Source organism: Castor canadensis, chromosome X (assembly GCF_047511655.1).
Source record: "Castor canadensis chromosome X, mCasCan1.hap1v2, whole genome shotgun sequence".
NCBI lineage: Eukaryota > Metazoa > Chordata > Mammalia > Rodentia > Castoridae > Castor > Castor canadensis.
The window spans coordinates 141565373-141593067 of record NC_133405.1 but is presented as its reverse complement, the minus strand read 5'-3'; the positions used below and the strand labels follow the sequence as shown (position 1 = coordinate 141593067).

Here is a 27695-nt window from a genome sequence, read left to right as displayed (position 1 = left end):
CCAGGAACTAGAGAAAAGGTTAGATCAAAAAGAATTAACCTAGAAGGTAACACACATGCACAGGCAACCAATGCCAGTCAACTCCCTACAGCTATCCTTATCTCAACTAGCAAAAACCCTTGGAATTTCCTATTATTGCTTATACTCTCTCTTCAACAAAATTAGAGATAAGGGCAAAATAGTTTCTGCCGGGTATGGAGGAGATGGCAGGGAGAGGGAGGGGGTGGAGTGGGTGGTAAGGGAGGGGGTGGGGGCAGGGGGAGAAATGACCCAAGCATTGTATGCACATATGAATAATAAAAAAAAATAAAACAAAAAAAAAAGGATCGGTGGTGTCTAGACTTAGACATTTTTTGTAAACCACTGAGGATGTGTTACTAAATTCTCTATGTATAAAAACATATTTCTCTGTCAACAATTTCTGGGGTTTTTTTTCCTAATATTTTTAGGCTTTTGTGCTGGGGGTACATTGTGACATTCATAAAAGTTCTTAAAATGCGTTTCAGATGAATGCACCCCCTCCATCAATCTCCTTTATCTCCCACCCCCCAAACAAATTGTGCAGATAAGGAGGATAACAATACACATGATAAGCCCTACAAAATTCATCAAGAAGATATAATGCTTCAAATTTCCCAAAACAAATGTTTTGCTACAATTACAGTGGCTAACTTCAACATCCCACTCTCAAAACTGTATAAATCACCCAGATAAAAGATGAACACAGAAAACTTCAGAGATAAGTTGTATCATACATCAAATGGACTTAACAGGCATCTATCACATATAATATGCAACATACAACTAACTACTGTGGAATGCACATGCTTTGTGTGTGTGTGTGTGTGTGTGTGTCTGTCTGTCTGTCTGTCTGGTACTGGGGTTTGAACTCAGAGCCTTCACCTTGAGCAATTCCACCAGCTCTATTTTTGAGATAGGGTCTTGTGGAACTATTTCACCTGGATCCTTTTCACTTCTACCTCCTGAGTTGCCAGGATTACAGGCATGGGACACACTGGTGCCTGGCCGAAATATGCATTCTTATCAACAGCGCATGCAAATTTTTGCAAAACAGCTGGGCTACAAATCAAGTCATAGCATATATGAGAAAACTGAAATAATTTCTTTTATACCATCAGATTATAATGCAATATAATGACACACCAAAGAAGGCAAGAAAAATGATACAGACACATGGAAACTGAGAAATCCACTTTTTTCATATTCTAACCTATTTTATTGGAGAAGGCATTTGAGAACATTTTTTAAAATTATATTTGAAGAATGTAAAATTACCAGTCAATCATTCCCATATATGTAAAAATTGAATACAATTTTACTGGGTATTCTATTCCATTTGACTACATAGCTTTATTTTCTTTTTGGTGGGCTTTGTGCTTGCAAAGCTGTTGTTCTACTACTTGCACCAAACCTCCAGCTCATTTTGGAGATGAGGGTCTTAGCAAAGTATTTCCCTGGGCTGGCCTTGAGCTCCGATTCTCCCAATCTCAGCCTCCCAAGAAGCTAAAATGAGAGGCATGAGCCACCAGTGCCTGACTCTATATAGTTTTTTTTTTTTCCTTTTTGGGTGCCAGCATCATGCTACTTCGCTACTGTAATACTGTAATATAGCTGAAATCAAGTATTGTGATACCTCCAACAATGCTCTTATTGCTCAGGATTGCTTTGGCTATCCAGGGCCTTCTGTGCTTCCATATGAATTTTAGGACTTATTTTTTCTACTTCTGTAAAGATGAACTTCGGACTTTAGTTGGGAGTACACTGAATCTGAACATCATTTCCCATGACATAGGCATTTTCACAATATTAATTATGCCGTTCCATGAACATGGTGGGGGGGAGGGGAGGAGTCACTGGGGAAAACAGGAAGGAAACTAAAAATTTCCTAGAATCAAATGAAAATGAAAGCTTTCACACACCAGAATCTGTGTAGAATGCAGTTGAGGCAGTTCTAAAAGGGAAGTTCATAAGCTAACAGTACCTACATCAAAGAATTCAGAGTGATCTCAAATAACCTATTGATGTACCTCAAACTCTTAAAAAAACAAGAACAAGCCAACCTCAAAATTAACAGATGGAAAGAAATTAATTACATTGGGGCAGAAATGATGAAAATGTAAACGAAAAGAATACGAAGATCAATGAAACAAAGAGTTGGTTATTTGAAAAGGTTGACAGAGAGGACCCAAATTAGACATGAAAAAGGAACTACTACAACAATACTAACAAGACTCAGAGGATCACCAGTGCATATTCTGAAAAGCTATATTCATTCCAATAAACTGGAAAACCTAGAATAAATTAATAAATTCCTAGACACCTATGATTTACATTTTGAACCAAGGATTAAACAGATCTACGAGCAATAATAACAAGTGTCACAACACAGAAGAGCCCAGGACCAGAATGATGTACAGCTAAATGCTATCAGACCTTTAACAAAGAACCAACACCAATGATTCCAGGACTTCTTAAATGGTTCCAGTACTGGAACAGTTGCTCAACTGGCAAAGCCCCTGCCTTGGAAATGTGAGACCCTGAGTTCAAATCCCAGTACTGCAAAACAAACAAACAAAACCTTATCCTATAAAACTGACAATAAAGGAATGCTACCAGACTTATTCTGTGAGACTAGTATTACACTGGTACCAAAATCAGGTAAGGACAGAACAAAAAACAAAAACTGTAGACCAATTTTCTTAATGCCCATAGACACAAAAATTCTCAAGGCTGGGTATGATGGCTTATGGCAAACCTAACACATGTTCTTTCAGGCTCCCACCTAATCTTTCAAACATCGAGCCTAAATGTTAGATTATCTGGCTATTTTTAAAACTCTAGTTACCCACAGTTCTAAACAGAGAAACTTCAGAATAGTTCATTGTAAGACTATGAAAACACAGAGGAGAATTCACAAGTAGCAAGTATCTCCCATGTCCCTAACTGTGATCATCTTGCTTTGCTAGAACGTGTCTGAACGTCACATGGAGATGTTTAGAAAATACTTTCGGTTGGAGTGAGTGTGTAGGAGGGAAGGATAGTGTGGTGACAGATTGGGGGAGGATGGGAGGGAGAGGTGAAGGCAGGGGGCGAGAGTGGATGAGAAGGGGCAGAAAGAGTAGTTGAGAAGGAGAACAATGGATTGTAGCACAGGAGAAGGAGAGAGAGTGAAGGGGTTCAGAATAGGGTTGAGAAGATAGTGATGGAATAAAAATAATAGTAGAGATTCCAAGATGGCGGCTAGAGGGAGTAAGCAGAAAGTGTTTCTCCTATAGTGAAATCTTGAAGAGATGCTGGAGATACACCTTGCAGGCAAAACCACCTAGAAGAGACAAAACTTTGACCCCTCCACACCTCCAGCCTGTGCAGAGCATCTCCAATTCACGTTAAATGGAGAAACCAGGAGGGCCCCCGGGCCGCCAGTCACCCACGCCCAGAAGGCTTGGGAAGACGTGGACAAGGTGAGCTTAGCGGTACGTGGTACTACCACAGACAACCCGGGCTAGGGCAGCATAGCCCCCTGGACAGACTGACCTCCACCCAGGGAAAAAGAGAAACTGAGTAGTAAGCAATAAGAACAATAAAGACACGCGGGAAAGAGGATGGGGCACACTGAGCACCAAAGATTGGGGGAAGGGAATCCTTCCAGGAACTGTAAATAAACAAGCCGGGCGGGCCGGAGAGATTCCGGCAGGTGAAGGGGCATGCGCCCAGCAACCAGGAGCGGGAAAGCTTGTGAGAGTGGCAGAGGGAGGAAAACTCCACAGGAGAGGGGGGAAGACCCACTTCCCATGTGAGCTGTAAACAAACATGGCGGCTGGCAGGAGCAGCAGCATCCCCCAGTAATCAGAAGCAGGAAAGCTTGTAAAAGTGGCGGTGGGAGGAAAATGTATAGGAGAGGAGGGAAGACCCACTTCCCATGTGAGATGTAAACAAACACACAGGCCTGGGAGAGCGGGAGCAGTGTCACCTCCCCCAGTGTGCTTGGAAAGGGGAAAGCTTGTAGCAGAGGATCATGCACAGGAGAACTCTGAGTAAACAAAGCCTGTGGGGCCAGGTGAGTGCTAAGCTCACCCCTGAGATCTGCATAAATAACGCCTCCAGCAACAGCAGGCTGACAGCAGCGGGCAGGCAAGCCACAGCCACAGATACCATTCACAGAACTGTCTCCAAACTTTTTTTTTCTCTCTCCCTACCTCTGATGAGAGAACAACCAAACTACACCTGCATGCTGAAAAACTTACTGAAACTGTATTGCATTTGAACTTGGGACACTTTGTGGGTTTTTGTTTTTTGTTTTTGTTTTTGTTTTGTGCAGTTTTGTTCTACTTTATGCGTCCCCTTTGATGAGAAAACTGCAGAACAACATCTGAGGCACCATCTCCAGGACTGGAGACTGTTTTTAGAATGCTATTTTATTTTTCTCTCATAATATTACTCCTCACAGTAATTTTTTGGATTGTTTTCCTAGGATTGAAATTTATATACCTTAATTAAATTTCAACATGTACTTCTATTAATACGTTACTACTAATAGAAGTCATTTCTCTTTTTTGTTACAATTGCCCTATGTATTATATTCACAGACTTTCTCCACGCAGCCATCAATGTTAAATATTCTGCTTTCTACATGCACATATACTTTGAAAATTATAAGGGAAAAAAAGCTATTACATGTATCCAGACACTTGTCATTTCTTTTTCTTTTCTCCGCTTGAAATTCTGCATCTCCTTCTCTTACATTTTCTTCAGTCTGGAAAACATCTGTTTTAGCACTTATTTTAGACTAGATCTCTGAGCAACAAACTGTCTTAGCATTTCCTTCACCTCATAATACTAGTCTCCCTTATGTCACTTGGAGGATTACCATCACTAACAGGATTTCTACACAAATGAATAATCATTAAATTAAGAAAAAATCTAATTATTATGCCAACTGTTAGAGCAATAATACCTTTATTAAACCTTTACTTCTACATGACTAATTTAACTCTACTACACTAATTTTATACCTGATTATTAATACCATAAAAACCAAATGACAATACTATAATAATACTCAACCATTTGCTCCTACTCTTCATTATTACCAAAATATCATTACCACTACCACCCATAATATTTACCCTAAACTAGGGCTTTCAGAGGCCCTAAAGTAAGTTAAATTAAAACTTAATTCCTGTTGTAAGTATTGCAAGACTTTATTGAACATCAAATGAATGCAAATCAAATACTTTAATTAAGCTAAAGCTTTACATTGGTGGGATATCCATCCATGAAGTTTTTAATTAACGGCTAATCAACTGGCTTAAAACAACTTCTCCTACTGAATAGGGGAACAAAGGTGGGAGAAGCTCTGGCAGAATTGAAGCTTTTCCTTTGAATTTGCAATTCAACATGAAATATCACCTTGAAGCTTGGTAAAAAGAGGGCTTGACTTCTGTCTTTAAATTTATAGCCGAATACTTAACTCAGACATTTTACCTCTATGTTCATTAACCATTGACTATTCTGAACTAATCAGGAAGATATTGGAACCATTTATATAATGTCTGGTGCTGAAACAAGAATAGTCAGTACTGTCTTAGGACTCTTGATTCACACTGTTGCAACCAGGAACACTCCTAGGAGGTGATCAGATTTATAACGTTATTGTCCTAGCTATAGGTACAATATTTGCAATTATAGGAAGCTTTGTCCGTTGAGTCCCACTATTTTCAGGGTACACATTAGATTCTACATGAGCAAAAATCCACTTTACTGTTATATTTGTAGGAGTAAATTTAACTTTTTTCTCTCAACATTTCCTTGGGCTATCAGAAATACCACAATGATATTCTAATTCTGGAACTCCAGCCACACTGGAGAATAGTTATCACGTTTCCTCTGACATGTGAATTTTTAGCAAAAGTGACACGAAATAAAAGACGGCACTATTAGGTATGTGGAAGGAGAAAAAGGGATTGGGAAAGTGTGGAGAGGAAAGGGAAAGAAACTGATCAGTGGTGGCTCGTGCCTGTGATCCTGCCTACTCGGAAGGCTGAGATTGGGAGGGTCACTGTTTGAGGGCAGCCCTGGCAAGAGACCTCATCTCCAAAACAACCAGAGCAATATGGACAGAAAGTATGACTCCGGTGGTAGAGGGCCTAATTTGCAAGTGTGAAGCCCTGACTTCAAATACCAGTCCTATGAAAGAAACAACCAGAGAGTGGATGACTATGAACAAAATACATTATTCTTATGTATGGAAATGTCATAATGAAACTCGTTACTTTGTACAGCTAATGTACATTAATAAAAATGGCCAAAAGCAATGGTAAAACTGATACGTACTGCCATGTGGACTAACCTTGAAATACTACGCTGAGTGAAAGCTGAAAGAACCCAAAAGGCACTTACTGTTTGGCTCCATTTATGTAAACACTCAATGCAAGTTAAGTATTTTCAGATAAAAGGAAAACTGAAGGATTCCTGGGGCTGGAAACATGGATTCTGCTCAGTGAGCAGTGACAGAGATATTTAGGAACCTCAGAGAGGTGGTTGTACAGCAACCACTTCTATCACGAATGTACTAAATCATTAGGTGAAATAACCCAGACGCCCAAACAAGACCTGGGTGTTTTCTCTCGCTTGTGCAACCCGAGCAGGGCAGCAAGTCATGAAAGTAAAATGGAGACTACTAGGGAAGGGAAGGCTTTTTTAAACCGAGTATGTCATGGCCTTACATTCAAAATAATCACAAACTGTATTAAAAGAGAAAGAACAGTCTGGCAAGACAAAATGGTTTAGAAGCAGGTCCAGATATGGTAGTGAGATAGGGCCATAAGTTTAAAACAAGTATAATTAATACACCAATGGCTATCACTGACAAAAGTACAAACATAAAAGAAGAGAGATGAGTAATCTAAGAAAAGAGATGAGCATCAGAGAAAGAAGCAAAACAAAATGTAGAATGACTTTGCTAAGCTCACTGGTATGCTGGACATAACTGAGAATTAATCTATAGGTGTCAGGGTAAAGCAATAGAAGATTTCCAAAATACAAAGCACAATGAAAGAAACCAACTGGATGTGTTGGCACTTGCCTGTAATCCAGCACTCAGGATGCTGGGGCAGGGGAAGCACAAGTTCAAGGCCAGCTGGGGCTTCATAGTGAGTTCAAGGTCAGCCTGGTCATAGCATGACCCTGTCGCCTCCCCCCAAGTAAAGAGTGCAAAACTTTAAAAGAGCAGAACAAATATCCAGGAAGTGTAGGACAACCACACAGAGAGCAAAATCCTGTAATGGTAATAGCAGAAGGAACAGAAAACACACACACACACACACACACACACACACACACACACACAGTTTGCAGAGGGAATTTCAATTAACAGAAACCAAGTCCCAGATATCAGGATGGTAGAGACTTGGCATAACTGTACCTGTAATGGTAATAGCAGAAGGAACAGAAAACACACACACACACACACACACACAGTTTGCAGAGGGAATTTCAATTACCAGAAACCAAGTCACAGATATCAGGATGGTAGAGACTTGGCATAACTGTACCTGGAAATATATTCAAAACAGACAAAATAAAAAACCTTAACATACAGCATAAAAACACTTTGCCTATAGGAAAGCATCTATGTCTTATTCTCAGGAATCATGCAAGCAAGACAACCCAGGAGCAATATAATAAATGTGCCAAGAGGGAAAATACACACTAAACTACAACTTACATCTTGTCAACTGTCCTTTGAAAGGGAAGGAGAAGAACAAGGATGATAATCTTCTAATTTTAATTTACAAATTAAAAGGAATTCTAATCAGACACTGGGCAAGAAATGCTAAAAAGAAGCTTGTCAGAGAGAAGGGAAAAGGTAAGCAAAAGAGTTGCACACCAAAACAGAAAAGGACAAAGAATTAACTTCTTAACTGATTTAAGAAATTTACTTAAACTAATAATAGTGAGAATATATGCAGTGATCATGGTTTATGTGCAAGCGAAATAAGTGAAAGTGACACAAGGGACAGGAAGGAGGAATCAGAAATATTTTGTTACGTTGGATACTTGCACTACTTTTAAATGGTACAGTACATTTGAAAGTGAACTTAGATTAGTTGTATATGTGTATTTCAAATTTCAGGCAACCACTTTGAAAAGTTTTAAAACAAGTATAATTTCTGCAAGATAGAGAAATATAGAATCACATAATTTACCCTAGTAGGAGGTTATAAGAGCAGAAGACAGAAACGGGGACATAAGAGTAGGTTACCAAGCAAACAGAAACAGTAACAAATACAATAGAAATTAATCTATGTATAGCACTTTAAGTGTCCACGATCACAGGGGCTGCCAAAACAGCTCAAGTGGTAGAATGTCTGCCTAGCAAATGTGAAGCCTTGCATTCAATCCCCACTATTGCCAAAACCAAAACAAAATAAAAAGTCAGAGATTTTCAGATTAAAAAACAGACTCCACTGTATGTTGCCTAAAAAAATGACTTGCCATGTTTTTACAAGTACAGATCAAAAATAAAAGAATCGAAAAATCTCACCATGCTGGTACAAATCAAAGAAAGGTAGGGAAGCTCTACTAATTTCATGAGAGATTTCAAACAAAGCAAAATTGTAAGATATAGAGAGGGGTATCATATAAGAGGAAACTGGCCAATTATACAAGTAGTTGAAAGAACTCCTAATATTGCAGTGCCAAATGACAGAGCCTGAGGCAAACATGAAGCAAAAACTAGTAGAAATGCAAGAATAGATGAAATTAGTATTTTCCTGTTTGACTCTAGCACTGCTTTTTTTTCTTTCTTATTTGTCTTAGAGGTTTTGAGGTTTACAAGTTGTTAGTCTTTGATTCTTTCCTATTTTTCACTTGCTTATCTACAGTGAGATTTATTCTCTCCCAAGCTCTCATGGATGTGACTATCTGTCTTCCTCTTCTCTGTAAGATTCCTTTAAGAATCCTTTGCAATGGTGACTTGGTGGTCATAAATTACTTTAGTTTGTGCTTCTCTTGGTATTTATTTCTCTGTCAGTTTTAAAGAATAACTTTGCTGGATATAGTAATCACAGTAATCACCCAGAGTGCTTGAAATATATCATTCCATGCTTTCATGACTGTTAGTTTTTTAGCCAATAGGTCGAATGTAGTGTTGGTAAGTTTGCCTTTGGGAGTCACTCGGCACTTCTTACAGTTTTCAATAGTCTTCCTTTGTTCTGTCAGGGTCTCAGTGGGCACCATGTCATATTGACTGGGGAGGTAGCAGCCATATGAGAGATTCTCGATTTGGGGATTGACCACATTGCCAATGTGCAGACTAAAAACCTTCAGAGAAAATATACTTTTGACAGCTAGCATTTCACCTTCATTGGTTCAGCAAGAACACCTGGCACAGCCTGCATTTTGCATGAACTCATTTGGTGAAAGCTGAGAGAAAACTCAATAAGCTACAGTCATGAGCCGCTACTCCTCCCATACAGGACACCTGGGACACTCAGAGATTAGACTGTCATATTCCATCGCATCCACCCCTGATTGATTTTCCAAGTTAGGACAAGTTTCACTCAGTTTTCTCTTTCAATGTATTTTATCACTTATTGTTTGGGTTTTTTCTTTTGTGTTATCTTTACAATTTTATTTTTTATCTCTCATTTTTCCTTATGGTTTTATTCCTTTGATCTACTTTTCATTGTTTTTTCCATTGCTAGGAACTGAGACCAGGCCCACATATTCCAGAGTTGGGTATTCTTCCTCTGAGCTATCCCCACAACTCAGTTGAGAAGAATTAAGTCCACCTCTGGCCACAACCCATTCCTACTCAAACTCTAGCAGATTTTCTTCCTTAAAGAACTGGGATGATAAAAGTTGCAGACTTAGGAAGAGGCTAAAGTCCCACTAGCCCACAGTATCTGCAGAAAGAAAGAAAAACAGTAGTAGCTAACACCATATCTACACTTGTGCTGTAGATTGCAGCCACACCTGGTCAGATTGCTTACAGCTAAAAAAGAATGAAAGTGAGCACCACAGATGGGAAGATTTCAGGGCCTTCCAGAAAATTGGCAAAAATACTAGGTAAGAAAGATACAAGTTAACTTGCACCTGGTACCAAATGGACCTAACAAATACCCACATTATTACATTCAAGAGCTGTTAAATACACATTTTACCTAATAGCACATAGAACATTCTCTAGGATAGATTATGAGTGCTCATAAGCCTAGTCTTAACAATTTTTTAGAAACGGAATTCATGGGAAGTTTGTTTTCTGACCATAATGAATCAAGTTAGAAATCAAACACAAAAACTTTAAACACCATACAAATAGATGGAAAATAAACAGCTTATTTTTGAACAACAAAGGAATTAAGTAGGAAATAAGAAAAAATAAGTTCTTCTTGATAAAACAAAAATGGAGACACTAAATATCAAAACCCATGTGATGTAGCAAAAGCACTACTAAGGAAGTTTATAGCAGTCAATGTCCAAATCAAGAAAGTACACCATAAAAAAAAATTTAAAGACATGAAGGAACAGATTACCACTGCATCTCAAGATACAAGTGAAACAAGAGCGGTCTTCATCCAAAAGTAACAGAAATTAAGATCAGCGCAGGAAAAATGCAATGGAGACAAAAATATAAAAGATCATTGGAATAAAGTTCTGGTTCCTCACGAAAGGAAAATGAAGGACACGAACCTATGCTAAACGAATTAAAACACAACAAGAGAGATAACTCAAACAACATCTGAGGTAAAAAGAAGACATTCCAACAACATCATAGGAAAACACATGGACACTGCTCATCACATGCAGATTCACAGCAGTGCCACAACCGAAGAAAGATGTATTTCTTTCACCTCTCCCTCCTGCATAGTGTACAAATGCCTGTCACTAACAGGTAGGGCAAGCAAACCTTTGAGCTACTCCTGTCCCTCTACAGTGCAGGCTGATGTGACACTGAGCAGTGTAAATAGTCTTATTGTTGCCCCATCCTCGAGGTACTGCCAGAAGAATTCCAACAGAAAGTTTGCCTGGCCACAGATTCATCATACTTCAACTTGCACCCACAGGCCACTGAGCTGAAGAAGTCTAGGAGAAAAGCCCTGGGTATTACATGAGCAAAGAAGGTCCCAAGAATTTATTTGCCTAGCTCAAACCATATCCAGTTACCATTTGCTCTGTAATGGACACAACAGCTGACACAGGCAGAAGGGAACCCCAGGCTTTTGCCCCAATCCAGGTGTGAATGATTGTGGGGTTAAGGTACCATTTCTGAGAAAAAAACAAAACAAAACCCTAAGTACTAACAGCATTTGCTGTCACCACATCCATGTGACTCTTACTGCCAGGTGACGCACTATGTTATCTGAACATGCACTGCTGCCCTGACTGGTCTGAGTGTCAGATAGGTGGTGATGAAGTACCTAGGCCCATACCACTGTATGGAAGACAGTTGTATGAGGTCTGCGCTACTGTTACAGACAGAGCCAGAGACTCTGACAAATAACCCAGCTTATGCTAACAATGCCTAAAACCATTTAGAACATAATCAAAACCATGAAACCAGAAAATCTCCACACAATGTTTTCAAAACAACTCCTTCAAGTAGAGTACATAGAGCTGTGTCTTATTCCTGCTTTAATGTTTAATTGCAATTTTAGACTTTCCAGGATGAAATGGTAAAATGGACTATCAATCAAAAGCAAAAGTGTTTCACAACAAAGATCCACAAATTGCAACCACAGTTGTCTTTTCAAAGAATCTTTAGACAAACCGTATCGCTAGAAGAAAAGTGTTAGAGGAGTTTTACACTCATGAAGCACAATTCTAAGCTTTAGGCAAAGTACGGCAAGAGGATATACCCTGTAAATTCAGCAATTTCCTTTAATGTATTACTCTGAAATGTGAGTTTTGATTACTCATCAACACTGACAGTAAGTCAGCTCGTTAAATCTGCTTACTAAGTGTTAAAAGCAGTACTTACTCTCAAGACACATCCCACTTATGTCAGTGTTCAGAACTCCACAGAGTAAGAACTTCAAACTACACCGTGTACTTATATTTCTTATTTTACTTATTTCAGGAAATAAATAACCCGGCCTCGTATCTTCAATCTATGGTGTTGGTGTGTTTGTGATGTATGGCAAAATGGGACACAGTCAAATGCAGGTTTATTCGTCTTCATAGTTGTTACCTTTTTGTTACAAAGCCATGTGAAGTTGTATTCCCTTATTTTCAGTTGTGAAAATAATTGGGAGAATGTTTTACAAACTGATCAATGACTCTGTTTCCTTAAAGACGTAGACGATTGAACTGTGTGCCAGATCTTACTTTATTAGAGTTAACAAATTTATAAAATAAGCAAATCTTAAAAAGAGAGACTATGATACAAATTGCTAGTCAGATGTGCCAGTATGTGTATCATATCAGTATGTGTAACAACATGCCAGTAACACAAAGTAAGAAGACCAGATGCTCAACGTGACACTTTATTATGGTTTTATTTCTGTGAGTCTTGCATCAGGAAAATAGAGACCTCTTTTATTATGAGACTGGCTCTTCACTTGTACAATGCAATTTAATTAGAGTAAAATGACATTTTTACCTAACCTATTTTGTAAAAGTAAAAGTAAATGTTTTATGTACCACTACAACCTGTCTTTTTTTTTTTTTTTTTTTTTACCCCCTCATTGCTTGCTCTTTCCCTGTCACCCTGCCCCTATCATTGCAGTGCATGGCAGTATATTGTCTGCATATACAGATGGAATGTTTCAATAGTTTTCATGATGTTTTTCACATTCTCTTACCCTTTCCCACCTCCTTGTAGTTCCCTCAGACAGACCCACTGATGCCATCCCTAATCACCTCTAATGGTCCCTCATTTCAACACAATTGCTGTGGGAATTAAGTTTCCAACATACATACTTTGGCGTTAGGGGAGAAGGGGGTCACATTCAAACCACAGCAATGCCCAATTATTTTGGTACACCTTACTAGATTAGAGCCTTTATGGGGTAAGAAAGCTGTCTCTTTTTGCCCAACTTCCCCTCCATCTCCTCTCTGGTCTTATTAGGGGGTTTGGAGTGGTATATTTTGGGGATATGAGTAGGGGAAAGTTGAGTTGGAAATAATTCTTAATTTGAGTTTAGGTATATGTTTATGTGATGTGCACTTACCTTTGTGAATACCTGTCTTGTTTCAAAACTTTTCTATGTAAATACAACAGCATAGTTATTTTCACTTTCTTTTTCCCTTAAAACCTCAAGATAACTGGTTATCACTTAGTATTCAATTTCTCCAGCTGCTAATGTTACAAACCCCAAATTGCTACCCATGCTTTTAAATTTACATTTTGAAAATGCTTTTTTTTGGTACAGTGGCAATGTAAATGACAAACAAGAATGTATAAAATATCGAAGTTTTAAGAATACACATGGGTACATGCATTTCAAAAACAGATCGATATTCTTCAACTCCAAATGCAGATTTATGTTGATGAATTCTAAAAATTTATAAATTAGATTTAAAAAGTCTCCAGAGAACGTCCAGATAATTAGAACATAACGGTTCTGAAAGCGGCTAAAATCCATTCTGGTCACAAGGGAAACAACTGAGTGATGGCATTCGTTTACTAGAAATGAAGTATTGGTTTATCAGTGCACATGGTAGCATTACATCTATGTTTTCACATGTCAGTTAACACAACATCTTCAGTCTTCAAAGAAATATAACAAATACTTTTTAAAATGCAAACAAACCAATCTGCTTTCCTTGGCAAGCTAAATGAAGTCTTACTCTTAACAGCTGACGACCAAGATCCCGAATGTAGAACGACCCTGAGAATACTCGGGATATAACACATTGGGTTCAGCTTAGATCTGGAAGCAAGAAGAACAGGAGATGGATGAAAATAATCATTACAACATTCTACGCAATGTAAGACGCCCTTAAAGTTCTATGAACATTCTGTATATCAAATTTTCCTCTATTCCTCTCTGTTGCCAGAATATCTTTCTCGCTTTCAGAATGTTATATGTTATGCATAATATCCTTATACGTGTTACACACTATCCATAATATCCACAATACAACTCAGCATCTCCTTCCTTCTCTGTTTCTAGAGATCTGCTGTGTTGAGGCTGATCATACACACTAAGGAATATATATAATTCTTTCCGAATAGAAGTATCACTAAACCAAATTCTCTAATTTGAGTCGATCTGGTCACAGGAGCAACACTAAATCTACCCTAACTTAATTTTAATTTAGTGTAATTTAAATTTTTGCAGATGTTCAAACCTGTAAAAAGAGAGCTGCTCTAGAAGTAGTAGAGTCCTCAGGTCTTAAACAAAAGCAGCCTTTATGAAATAGTCAAAATACCAAATTTCCTTGATAGTCCCACTTCTTTCCAATCCCTTCCCCTCTCAGCCCACTCAAAATGTTCCAGAAGAAATAGTGGCATAGATTATATTTTCTGGAAAACATGGTTACTGTGCCTACACTCTCATCTAGTCTATCATCTGTGCACACAGCTTTGTATTAATACATACAGTCTGGACAGGATCTTTAATTATCTAAAACTAAGGTCAGCTGACAAAATGTTCAGATCTGCCCTTAAGCCACAACCAATAGTGACATGATATGTCAGTCTCTTGTCTCAGGAAAGTATCATTAATATTGTTTTGTCGTAAGACTCCTTTGGCTTAGGGTCCCGAAAGAGAATTGTACAAAGAAATTAGAAGAACATGTTCACTACTCACCATTCTTCCTTTTTACACTTAGATAGCTTTAAGACTTATGTAACATTGGAGTGATGTATGTTTTAAAACTTGTACATACAATTTATAAACACACACACACACAATAGTGGTACAGAATAGGGGTAGAGGGTATGCTATTTTACAGTGTAAGTAATGTAAGTGGTTTGGAATAATGTAAAAATAGAAAATAGGATGGTATGATAAACCACGTATAAACAAATGCAAGTTGTAAAATTAGCTGATGTTTACTTGAATTGAAAATTTTCAACTTCTTTGAATAGCTTGAAGATGCTCTTACAAAGACATTAGGGAATAAAATTTTAGAGATCACTGTTTTTGATCAAGGATTCTCCATGAGGTGTGAACATCAGGGTCACCTGAGACCCAACTGACTTCCCCAAATTGGCCCTGTGCATTTTTGACAAGCTCTGGTAATTATGCCACATGCAATCTTTTTTGAAAAGTTACTCTACGTATTCTAAAATTTCAACTTAGTGTCTAATCAAACACTCATTATTTTGGCTTTATACATTTTCATTACTGGGGAATTAAAAGAAGAACCTCACTGAACTGTAAGCTATACTGCCATCCCAGTTACACACACACATTCACAGTATAAGTAATGTAAATGGTTTGGAATGGGATAGTGTGTATGTGTGTGTGTGTGTGTGTGTGTGTGTGTGTGTGTGTGTGTGAATGGATAGGTATACATACGCTTAAGAAAATAAATATTTTTGACTTAAATATACTGCAGATACAACAATGAAGGGCTAAGGATAAAGGTGAGTGGCAGAGGGCTTGCTAAGCATTACTTATACATGTTTATGTTTACAAACATAAACATGAATATAAACACATAAGCAATTGTCATAATAAATGTGTATCAAGGAATTTCATTTAAATGTAGAACAGCAAAAGAACACTAAAAAACATAGTACTCTTGTGAGCTCACTACTTTATGCTAGGAAGAACAGCCGTTTTTCACAAATTAATCACACAGCAACTCCAAGTGAGGTTTAGGGCAACAGTGATACCTGATAAAATAACAGGATCCTGACAACATGCCTCCGTTGAAAGAAGGTTGTCAAAGGATGCTGCAATTTCAACGCTGTATCAAATAAGTCTTTTTAACACAAATATTTTGTTTCAGAAAAGGCATGAGCTCAAAACTGCTAAAATTCTTGGAAGACACTATGCTGACCCCTCTACCAGCAACGCACACACACAAAAGAAATTGTCAACGACTACCTCTTTACGTACTCTTCCTTAAAACAGCTAGGATTATGGCACGGCTTCTGCCAAAACTAATCCTGATTTTGAGAGAAAGAAATATCCCAAGGGATTATAAATCAGAGAATAAACAGCTTGTTTCTGGCTAGTTCCAAATATTCAAGTACTGAATATTCAAGCTCAGAAACATATCCTAAATTTATGTATTCAGCATAATGAAGCCAAAGGAAAATATCAGGGTAAGAAGGGGACTTTCTCCCAGATAAGACATATAATCCATAAAGAACATACACAAAACATCTGTAAGGGTCATAATACTTACATCATCAATGTCTTCATCATCATCTCCGACATCATCAAACTGGATTTCATCATCCTCTCTGGGACCAAATGTGTCCGTTTCATTGACTTTAGCTAAACATACAATAACAAAAATGCCCACTGAATAATCAAAATATTATTAAGTATTATTAAGAAAAGAAATGGGTCTGACATAAAACAATACACATTCTTTATTTCAATTCATGCAGGTTTCTTTACCAAAAATCCCAGAGATCAAATTAATAAAAGTCCCCCAGATGATCATTCATTTAAAAATTGTTACAAAAACAAGAGCCATGTGTTCTTTTGTTCAAAAGAGTATTTTAGTAAAGCCGACAGACTCTGATTAGACTCACTGAAAACCTTCAAAATATCCTTCAGAAAGGATTTGAGAAAGGCCTAGAAATATCCTCATAGTATGCGAGTTCTCACCAGTCAGAGAGACTTAGTCAAATACCTGTAAGACATAAAAGCAAAAAGAGCTGCTAGTTTTAAAAAGGCCAATAATTTCATGAGGATCATCATTGTTAGGAAGAATCTTACTATTTTTATGATAAAATGCACTGGAATTAAAAATAAACTAGCTGCCCTGTAAAGAAAACATTGAGGCTTACAAATTCATGCATGGTCTTAGTTTAGTCTTTCCAAGTTTTCAAGTGACAATGCTTTATGTTGGCCTTTCAGAAAGAAAATAAGTATTTTTGTTTTATATACCCTGTAGATACAATCATGAATCATGAAGGGCTTGGGAATGTAACATGAGGATCCTGATGAAATTATTGGCAGTTTAAGTGTAGCAGCTCTGTTTTGGTTTTATTTCTTATGCGTAAGCATGAATTGAGTAAATCTTTCTGACTGATAAGATGTAGCTCAGTGGTTGAGTACTACATTATGTGAAGGCCCTGGGTTCTAATCCCAGCACTGCAATACAAAACCACACAAATCCTAACCATGCCAACACATAAGAGAACATTGTTCTCTATAAAAATCAAAACAAGTATCCTAATTGGTGATGCTTACATGAAAACTGCCAGTCTCTTGAGAATGGTGCAGCACACCAGCAACCCAAGCTACTCAGGAGACTGAGGCAGGGGGATCTCATCTGGGTACATAGTGAAACCCCCTATTAAAAGAAGTAACAAAATAAAGTTGCCAGCTACTTAAGAAGGTAGAGTAAGGAGGATCATATTTTGAGACCAGCCTGATCAAAAAAGTTAGCAAGACCCTATTTCAAAACAATAAACTGGGTGTGGTAGATGATTCCTATAATCCTAATTGTGAAATTAGGACGGTAGTCAGAAGCCAGCCTGAGGAAACCACAGACCCTATTTGAAAAGCAAGTGAAAGCAACTGACCTGGAGGTGTGACTTAAGAGGTAGTACACTTGACTAGTGACCCGAAGACCCTGAGTTCAAATCTACTATCAGGGGTCAGGCACAGTGGCTCACAGCTATAATCCCAGCTACTGGGAGGATTATGGTTCAATGCCAGCCCAGGCAAAAAGAAAATTGTTCAGATCACACCTCTGCAAATGAGCCAGGTCTGTGGCCCTCACTGCGTGGAAACCCATAGGTAGGAGATCACAGTCTGGGCTCATCTTGGACTAAGATATGAGACTGTATTTTTAAAAAATACCTTCAGTTCTGGAGGCATGGATCAAGTGCCTGCCTAGCATCACAGAAGTCTTGGGTTCAAAACTCAGTATTTAAAAAGGCAGGGGCAAGAGGAAGGGCATGAAGAAAAGAGAACAAAGGAGAGGGAGAAGGGGAAGGGAAAGAAAAGGAGGGAAGGAGAATGGGGAGAAAAGAAGAAGGAAGAGAAAAGAAGCCAGAGGAGGAGAAAGAAGAAAAAAAGAAAGAAGTGAAGCAAAGGAGGAAAAAAGAAGGGAGGAGAAGAAGAGAGGAAGAGGGGGAGAACAGGGAGGAGGAGAAAGAAGGAAAACAAGATAAAGGAGGAGTTGAAGTAGAAGGAGGAGGAGGAGAAGGAGAAAGTGGAGATGAGGAGGAGGAGGAGGAGAAGTAGATGGAGGAGGAGCAGTAGGAGGAGGAGGAGGAGAAGGCAGGTAAGAGGACTAGGAGAAGACAGAGATGATGAGGAGGAGAAGTAGAAGGTGGAGGAGAAGGAGAAGGCAGGGATGATGAGGAAGAGAATTAGAAGGAGGAGGAGAAGTAGGAGGAGGAGGAGAACGCAGGGATGAGGAGGAGGAGGAGAAGTGAAGGAGGAGGAGGAGGAGAAGGTGGGGATGAGGAAGAGAAGGAGGAGGAGGAGGAAGAGAAGGGATGAGGAAGAGGAGGAGGAGAAGCAGAAGGAGCAGGAGAAGGAGGAGAACCCTAGTACCAAAAAAGGAGGAGAGAGTAAGAAAAAGTTTCCTAAATGGCATTCTTGGATGCTCTATATTCAAAGCTTATAAACTCACCAACTGCTCACCAAAAGAACATTTTTTAGTGATTCCTACTTAACTTTCTAAAATGCTACCATACTTAAAATTTTGTAACACACAACAGACCCAATTCTACCAAAATCCCTCATGTTATCCCTAAGGAACCATAACAGCACATGACAGCATTTGGTAACACTATAGACATTACCATGTTCTGGAAGCTCTCCATATGCCTTCTGGCTTCTAGCTTCATTTGCATTACACTTCAAAATTACATCAGCTTTTTTATCCTTAGAAATAATTAATGTTTTAAACTGGTGAGAACAAAGTATCATTTGTTTCCTAATTCTTTTCAAGTTACACACACTAAGGAAAAACTCACTCCGTGTTTACTTACAAACTTGTGCGTCTTTCACAAACAAACAAATGCCAGGTACAAGTGGCTCATGCCTGTAACCCTACCCACTGGGGAGGCAGAGATCACAAGGATCGCAGTTTGAAGCCAGTGCTGGCAAAATAGTTCAGGAGACCCTACCTTAAAAAATCCCATCACAATAAAGGGCTGGCGGAGTGGTTCAAGGTGTAGGCCAAGAGTTCACACCCCAGTACCACAACAAACAAACAAACACAAACAACCTTTGGGTGTAAATTAACAAAAAGAAGGGTAGGGTGCATATAACTAATAGCAATTCATAAAAGGACCTTTTACAGATTTAATCTTCATAAAAGCAGAACAGACAACCTTCCCCTTCATCTTACTTAGTAATACTTTTGATTAGAAGTCTCTTGAAGCACAAAAACTGCAATGTGAACTTTGTCAGTGAAACACAATTGAAAACTGAAAAAGAGTATAATGGGTTCTAGAAAAACATATCAGTGTGAAGTTGGGCCTGAGCTGAGTGGCTTTTGCTTCCCTCATTATTCTGTTCAGTTGATGCTTGTGTAACTATTTTCTCCCTGCATCCTGTTTCCTATCTTAATGACTTTGTATAGAATTAGTTAAAATGTTTCAGCCCTTTCCCTGGGTACTGGCCATTCCTAGATTGTAGGAAAGGTCACAATCAGAAGAGCTCTCAGGAAAATGTGAAGCAGAGACTTACTGTGACAAAATCCAGACACCTGGACCTCTAAACAACAAGCTTTCTGCACAATTGCTGCTTTCTTACCTTCACAGGTCTGGGATGCTCTGCAACCTGCAGACTAAGCTAAAACGCTCTCGCCCACATCGTAAAACCTCTCATTACTAAAGATTAAAATGCTACTCTGGCACCAGGTGACTGAGACTGAGAACATTCCCAGAAACGATGTTATGCACATCTTCTCTTGGCAGTATCACGTAAGATGGCCTACCATGGGTAATTCTGCTGTCACCAGAGAACCAAGAGACAGAGTGACAAGATAATACAAAGTGCTAATGCTTCCATGTTAGCAGCTGCACAGCCAGACTTTTCATGTTTGCAACTGGTTCTTAGGATTTATTGCCAATCAGAATGATCTGTGCAGTTTCAAAATACTTAACTCCTTTCTAAGACTGAGAGTAGATGTGGGGCATACCCTCAGAAACTGAATTTTGAAAAGCTCTTTCCAATGGGTGGTTTTGGTGCAAACATCCCTGAGAAGCACAGACTTAAAATGCTCAACTTTTAAAGAACCTGACTCAGCTAGACTGGTGATTGGGCAGAAGTTCCTGTTGATGCCTTACAATTAATTGCAAAGAAATCCAAAGAGAGGCAAGTAAAATAATCATGGTGATTCACTGACCATATGAAGTGAACCAGTATTTCCAAAATTGTATGTGCAGACAAATACACAAAGATTTTATTAAAACACACATGGGATTCAAATTTGAATGAAAAATATGTAGTTTCAAAGAAAACCTGTAACTTTCTACTTTGGAAGTTTTTATAAAAGAAAATTACTATATGATTGAGTCTATTACAACAGAGGCACAGAACAGTCATAGTGGAGGAGAATCCAATGGTTAACCAGACTCCACTTTGTCTCTCACACAGTGTCCTTTTCTGAGTTGCTCTTTCCCCCTCAGATTATTTTAATTCTGGCATTGTGGATCTGACCAAAGTCCGTCCTGTGAAGCAAAGGGAGGTTGCCACCAGAGCAGCAGCACTTCGTGTCATGAATCAGGGATGATGATTATTCAGATTATGCTCCCACCAGGAGCACTAGCTGTGCAAACACCCAAGTCTTGCCTTTGTTCTTTCCCTGCTATATGACCTCAAGGCTGTTCCTAACTCCCCTTAGACCTGTCTTCCCAGAACAAGCACACTGAAGCTTTCCCATTATATCATCAACTTCTCCAGTCTGTTTTTCTTTAGCCACCAGTTAGCTGGGCCTCACAGAGAAGGGCTATTGCTCCAAGAGAGGGGCTTGTGACAGACACCAAGACTCACTGAAATTCTCTAACGAGTTGAGAATACTGCCAAAGTCTGTCACTATCCATTCTGTCAGAAGTCTGAAAATAACCGAATGCACGTGATAATCTGAAGAGTGCTTATTGGAGAAAAATGGGAGACTGTCAGAAGACCAAGCTCTCTAGTATTTTAACCTGCCCTGTCCTAAGACTCTATTCCTATGCCTCTCATATCTGTTCCATGTAGCCATGAAAATCAGCAACGCAACAGCCACTGGAAGATGTAGAACAAGTTCTGACCTCTGTCAAAACACCACTCTCTACAGAGCTATTCCGTAGTACCCGGAAGCTCCCCCTTACAGTAAAGCTTTCCTTTATTTGAAATAATTCCAAGCTTATTTACTAGCAATATTCCACCACCCTTTGTCCAGAGGATTCAGAGAAAAATAGTCTATGCAATGCCTTTAAGCAGAGGTAACATCTGGGGAAAAAAACCCAACGAAAGAAATGTAAAAGTGTTAGAAGTCAATGTCCATAGGAGATTAGAACACCCCAGCACACTTCTGTGAATCTAGAAAGCCCAAGCAGATGCTCACAAAAGAGAAGACACTAATCTCTTACCCCTGAAAGGCCTTAATCTCAGCTCTGATTGATCTTGAGACTCTGCAAAGCACGAGATGAAAACTAGGGATGAATGGTCTGTTGATTGGCTTGGTGTATCCCGACTTGTACAAAGTCACCCTCATAGACTGGGAGGCTTACCATTGTGCGTAGTTGCTGTTGTTGGGTTTTGAGACTGTCTTGCCATGTAACTAACCCGTGAACTCAGGCTCCTACACATTCCACCTCCCAGGTACCAGGATTATTGGTGGTATCAGGACACCTGGCAGGCTTCCTGCTTCTAACAAAATCTCAACCAAAAACATGAACTGTCCACTAAAGGAACCAAGCAGTTAAGGCCACAGAATTTGCTCAGAAAAGTCACTAAGCAAAAAAGCAACAGCAACCAATTTAAGACTTGCTACATTGTATTTGACATGTTCAGTTTTCAACAATAACACCACCAAAAAGTAGGAGACCTTGAGAACACAAAGTACGGCCTCCAACAAGACAAAAAAAGAGTCACCTCAAAAAATATCTTACAGAGGCCAGAAGTTGGACATTACATCAACTACTATAGATACATTTAAAGAATTAAAGGAAAACACATCTACAAATACTGATGGGATGATGACACTGATGTCTTATAGCAGGGAGGAGGACCAGAAGAGAAACAGACAGGCTGTGTTTGGTAATGAGGCAGGGGGAAGGGATGGCAAAGCAGAGAGATAAAACACTGAAACATGAAGAAGTTCACATAGCCCTGGGGGAATGGAATAGCCAGTAAAGTCACCTGCAGCCAAATGTGGGCTGAGGTTTGCTTCTTGCTTCTGTAACCTGCTTGCAAGGGTATATAACGTGAGACCCCTTTGCTCTCAGGGGCTCAGCCCTTGGACGACACGAGTCCACTGGGTCTGTGCCGGCACAATTAAACCATTGCTTCCTGCTGAACTGCCTCAGTGTCCTGTATCTCAGCTTGAGATTCCCGCAACAGTCTCACTAAATGGAAAATGAAAATGAAAACACAGAACTTCTCCAAAGAAACAAATTCCAAACCAGGCATGGCTGTTCAAGTCTGTGTTCCTGGCTGCATGGGAGGTGGAGATCCGGGAGGATAGTGGTTCCAGGCCAGGGTAGGCAAAAAGTTCACACGACCCCCTCTCAACCAATGGCTAGGCACGGTAGTACGGGGCTGTGGTTCCGGCTGCACAGGGAGGCCCAGTAGGAGAACCACGGCCCAAGGTGGTCCCACGGCATAAAGTGGGACCCTATCTCAAAATTGGCCGATGCAGAAAAAAAAGAGCTGGCGGGGTGGCTCAAGTAGTAGTGCTGGCCTGCCTACCAAGTTCAACCTCCAGCTAAGCCAACTGCAATTAGGATAATAATAAAAGGTAAAAAACTGAATAGCTGACTTGACAGGGCCACTGTATAATGAGAAGAAACAACTGGACAAATGATCAACAAGGAAATAAGAGGACCTGAAGTGTAGGGCAGCGAGACCTAACAGATACCTACAGACCCTGCAAAGCACAGCAATAGACACACTGGAAACTTCACAGTATCATAACTTAAAAGGGATGAGTTTCTTCTACATGAAAATCAAATGGATTTCACAAACTCACAAAGCATATGCAGTTTCAAGCTTGAGCTTACAGAGGGCTATGTATGACCACAGCTTTTGTGCTCATCCTAAATTGACAGCATATGCTTAAAGAACAGTTTGTATTTTGACCATTTGCATGCACATCACCATGCTCCACCAGCAGGCTATCTAAAGACCATAAGGCCCAAGAGAATGGAAGAGTTGACTTATTCAGCTGCATTCCTAGAATAACAGTTTCCCAGACCATTACATTTAAAAAATGAAGACGTAAGTAATGAACTGGGTGTGGGGGGGCTCACCTACAGTGCCAGCTACACGGGAGGTTGAGGCAGGAGGATCACTTGAGTCCCGGAACCCAGGTTGATACCCTGGGCAATGCAGCAAAACTCCTTTTCCCCAGTAAAAATACATTAAGGTGGTAAGTGACTGGAACTCCACAGGATTACTAAATTTTTGTTCTACCAAGGGAGAATAGGATCAAAGTACATTGTGTGCATGTAGGGAAAAGTCATAATGAAATCCACTGAAACAAACAATAAACAAACTGTGAGACAGATGTTTCTGAGGGGACTGTGGGGGACCCAAAGAGTAATGGGGTGAAGTGATCAGAGTGCACTGCATGCATATATGGAAATATCACGATGAACGACCCCCACACACATAGTACAACTGACATGCCCTAACAAGAAAGTGGGGGAAAACAAGAAAGGAAGACTCCTTTGTAAAATGAACACCACCTCCCTAGGCTGTCATTCTTTTTAGGAAATGTAATTTAGAACCGCTAAAGAAAATGGACAGTTTTGCCATTTTACCATAAGAGCAGTGAAAAACGTCAGCTTGAGCCATTATTACTTCACAGACCAGTGTTGGGGAATCGCCATCTCTTAACATCCTAGAGCATCTAACACACGGCCTTCAGATGAACGAGAACAGAAGGATCTGTGGTTTTTATCTACACCTACCAGGGATTATTTATTGCATCATATATTTAAAATAGTAAGAGAAAAAAGCTTTTTCCCACAAGACACATATACTATTAATCAACTTGGAGAATTATTCTGAACAATAAAAGAGCCATAATCTCTGACTCAAGGGTCCATAATAATGTTAAATGGCAGAATGGTGAGAGAGCCTATGGGCAGGAACTGGCCAAAGATGCCAATACTGTGATTTCAAACATTAACCACTAAGTAACAAGGACCCAGTACAAATTCAAATGAGATTTTTTTTTTTACCTGATAGTCTCGTAGACCAACCAATATAACATCTGAGGTGTTTATCCAAACCTGTAAAAGACAATTTCCTGCATATTATTTAAAAGATATATGGTACAGAACAATGTTAGATGTGTGTCCCCACAAATTAGATCCTCAATTTCCCCACTTTGGGAAAAGCATCTGTCGAGAATTAGGTTGCAAAAGGGACAAGGTGGTGGTGCAGGCCTGTAATCCTAGCTGTAAGGTATTATTTCTATTTTCTTATATTTGCTGAGGCTTGCTTTGTGCCATAGAATATGACCTATTTTGGAGAAGGTTCCACGGGCTGCTGAGAAGAATGTATATGGTGTAGAAGTTGGATGAAATGTTCTGTAGACATCAAGTAGGTTCATTTGATCTATTGTATATTTTAGATCATGGATTTCTTTATTGATTTTTTTGTTTGGATGACCTATCTATTAATGATAATGGGGTGTTAAAGTCTCCCACAACCACTGTGTTGGAGTTGATATATGCTTTTAGGTCTTTCAGGGTATGTTTGATGAAATTGGGTGTGTTGACATTGTGCATACAGGTTGATAATTATTATTTCCTTTTGGTCTATTTCCCCTTTTATTAGTATGGAATGTCCTTCTTTATCTCATTTGATCAATGCATATTTGAAGTCTACTGTGTCAGAGATATGTATTGGACTCCTGCCTGTTTTGGGGGGCCATTGGCTTGGTAAATCTTCTTCCAGCCTTTCATCCTAAGCCTATGCTTAGGATGTCAGTGAGATGGGTCTCCTGTAAGCAACAAATTATTGGATATTCCTTTTTAATCCATTTCATCAAGTGGTGCCTTTTGATGGGTGAATTAAGTCCATTAACATTAAGTGTTAGTACTGATAGGTATGTGGTGATTCCTGTCATTTAGTTGTCTTAGTTGTTTGAAGGTTTGATTGTGTATACCTTGTGTATACCTAGGTTGAGGTTACTCTCTAGTTTCTTGCTTTTTCTTTTCCTGTGATTTGGTGCTTCCTGTCTTTCATGGTTAAGTTGGGTTTCACTTTCTGTGTGCAGAATCCCTCGAAGAATCTTTTGTAGTGGTGGTTTTGTGGTGACATTTTGTTTTTCTTTCTGCTTATCATGGAAGACTTTTACTGCTCCATTTATTTGGAATGATAGTTTTGCTGGGTAGAGTGTCCTGGGGTTGAAGTTATTTTCATTTAGTGCCCAGAAGATCTCACCCCATGCTCTTTTGCTTTTAATGTTTCTGTTGAGAAGTCTGCTGTGATTTTGATGGGTTTACCTTTGTATGTTACTTGTTTTTTCTCTCTTACAGCCTTCAATATTCTTTCCTTAGTTTCTGAACTTGTTGTTTTAATGATGATATGTTGTGGGGTAGTTCTATTTTGATCTGGTCTGTTTGGTATCCTGGAGGCCTCTTGCATCTGTATGGGAATATCTTTCTCTAGATTTGGGAAATTTTCTATTATTGTGTTGAATATATTACACATTCTCTTGGCTTGCACCTCTTCTCCTTCTTCAATGCCCATAATTCTCAAGTATGGTCTTTTGATGGAGTCGGTGAGTTCTTGCATTTTCTTTTCACAGGTCTTGAGTTGTTTAATTAATAGTTCTTCAGTTTTTCCTGTAATTACCATTTCATCTTCAAGTTCTGAGATTCTGTCTTCTGTTTGTTCTATTCTGCTGGATTGGCCTTCTGTTTTATTTTGCAGTTCTGTTTTGTTCTTTTTTCTGTGGTTTTCCATATCCTGGCTGGTTTCCTCTTTAATGTTGTCTATTTCTGTCATGAGTTCATTTATCTGTTTATTCATCATGTTCTCTCTTTCACTTTGGTGTTTATACAGTGCTTCTATGGTTTCCTTTATTTCTTCTTTTGCTTTTTCAAATTCTCTATTTTTGATGTCTTGGAATTTCTTGAGTGTCTCCTGTACATTTTGGTTGCCCCTATCCAGTATCATCTCTATAAAATTCTCATTGAGTACCTATAGTATGTCTTCTTTTAGATTATTCTTATGTGCTTCATTGGGTTCTTTGGCATAGTTTATCTTCATTTTGTTGGAGTCTGGATCTGAGTATCTGTTTTCTTCATTCCCCTCTGGTTCCTGTACTAATTTTTTTGCTGTTGGGAAACTGGTTTCCCTGTTTTTTCTGTCTTCCTGTCATTGCCCTTAGTGTTGTTACTGTCCCTGTACTGCATGCAATTAAGTATTTTCTAGCTTGTAATAATATATTTAGAATGGAAGGGTGAGAGAAGCTGGAAAGTAAAGAAGTTAAAGAAAAAGGGAAAAACAAATAAACAAACAGTAGGAAAAAACAAAACAAAGAATCAAACAAAAACGTTTCAGAGATATAAACAGGGAGCATTTGTGTACTAATCGATAGTAAGCTGAACAGGCATTAGAGAGACAGAGAGAGGATTGAGAATCAAAAATAAAAGGAATAATGATAAGAATAAAAATAACAAGTAAGTAAATGAAACATATATTATATATATATATATATATATATATATATATATATATATATAAAATAAGATAAAACAAAATGAAAAATAGAAAGTAAAAAAAAACCTCCAAGTTCAAATGCAATGAAGTTTCAGTCTTAATAATTTTGGTGTCCATCTCAGTCTCCAATCCTGGAGATGGTGCCTTAGATGTTGTTCTGTAGTTGTCTCATCAAAGGGGACACATAAAGTAGAACAACACTGCACAAAAAAATAGCCCACAAAGTGTCCCAAGTTCAAATGCAATACAGTTTCAGTAAGTTTTTCAGCTTGCAGATGTAGTTCAGTTGTTTTCTCATCAAAGGTAGCGAGAGAAAAAAAAAGAGTCTGCAGACAGGTCTGTGAATGGTATCTGCGGCTGTGGCTTGCCTGCCCACTGATGTCAGCCTGCTGTTGCTGCAGGCATTACTTATGCAGATCTCTCTGGGGTGAGCTTAGCAATCACCTGGCCCCACAGGCTTTGTTTACTCAGAGCTCTCCTGTGCATGAGCCACTGCTACAAGCTTTCCCCTTTCCAAGCACAGGCTTTCTCTGGCCTGTGTGTTTGTTTACAGCTCACATGGGAAGTGCATCTTCCCTCCTCTCCTGTGGAGTTTTCCTCCCTCCACCATTCTCACAAACTTTCCTGCTCCTGGTTGCTGGGCGCATACCCCCGCTCCCACCAGAGCCTCTCAGGCCAGGCCTG

At 39.1% G+C, this 27695-nt stretch overlaps 1 long non-coding RNA gene across 1 annotated transcript in view; it reads right to left on the bottom strand.

Annotated features, from left to right (window-relative positions):
* Positions 1 to 12328: 12328 nt before the first annotated feature.
* Positions 12329 to 27695, bottom strand: part of LOC141419732 (uncharacterized) — a 59074-nt gene continuing 43707 nt past the window's right edge. The window contains exons 6-9 of the long non-coding RNA XR_012444392.1: positions 24518 to 24568; positions 16333 to 16424; positions 13209 to 13898; positions 12329 to 12675 (exon numbers count right to left, since the gene is read on the bottom strand). This is a non-coding gene — a long non-coding RNA (uncharacterized lncRNA). The remainder of the gene's footprint in view (positions 12676 to 13208; positions 13899 to 16332; positions 16425 to 24517; positions 24569 to 27695) is intronic.